We start from the raw sequence: 977 nt of genomic DNA on the forward strand, positions 1-977 counted from the left end.
AATTTTTACTTTTCAAAATTACAATTCCAGCGGGTCGAAACAAACCCGAGCAACGCCGGGCGATACTGTATATATATAAGCTGAAATATTTGCAAACTCCTTTGTCCGATAGTATTCACGGTCTTCGTGTGCTAAACCCAGTTTCATTGCAGCCTCCAATGATGTAGCTCCAGGAATATTATATAGCAAAGCTCGCAGAATTGCTCTTGTTCCTTTAGTGATACAAAGTTGATACCCCCAATTGAGTGTGTATTACTTTTTCTGAGATGGCACATTTTCTCATTATTATCTCATGTGTAAAATTCAAGGAAATCAGTATAGAGTAATGTATGTGCAGATGAGTTAGCTGGTGATTCCCGGTTAACTCGCTTTCCATTCATGAGAGTGGACCTGTCATGTGTGTGGATAACATGTTCAATATCATCATTGTCATTAAAATAAATGTATTGCTGTTGGGGTAAATGAACTGTAAGCTGTTTGACTGCAGGATATGAGCCATGTAATTTGAACCCTAAAATCCCCCGGACTGCTTCTGGTGAGGATACATTACGACCGTTAATATAATCTTCAATTTTATCTGTGTGTGTTGTTGTGCATTGGTTTGTCCGCTAATATTGATTGTCACCCGATCATGACCTTTATGAATATATATGCTAATATATTTAACTGATTTTATAGATGCACATATCTCTACATTACAATGACCTCCATATTTGACTAAAAAGAAGGGGGAATATGGTACTACTGAACAATTATCTAATTCAACATTAGACTTTGCAAATGTAAAACAATTCTTTCGACCTGGGTAAAATGGATAGCCATTATAACTGTGTAAAGTATTTCCTGAAAGTCTCTTGGGAAATGTTTTTTATATTTCCCATCCACCATACATGTTGCATTGTGTTTATCTCTTCCACATGGACCAAATAGCATGATTTTGGTGACATGTTCAAATAGAATTGGTTGTGTTTGTGGAT

Source organism: Octopus sinensis, linkage group LG2, assembly GCF_006345805.1.
Source record: "Octopus sinensis linkage group LG2, ASM634580v1, whole genome shotgun sequence".
NCBI lineage: Eukaryota > Metazoa > Mollusca > Cephalopoda > Octopoda > Octopodidae > Octopus > Octopus sinensis.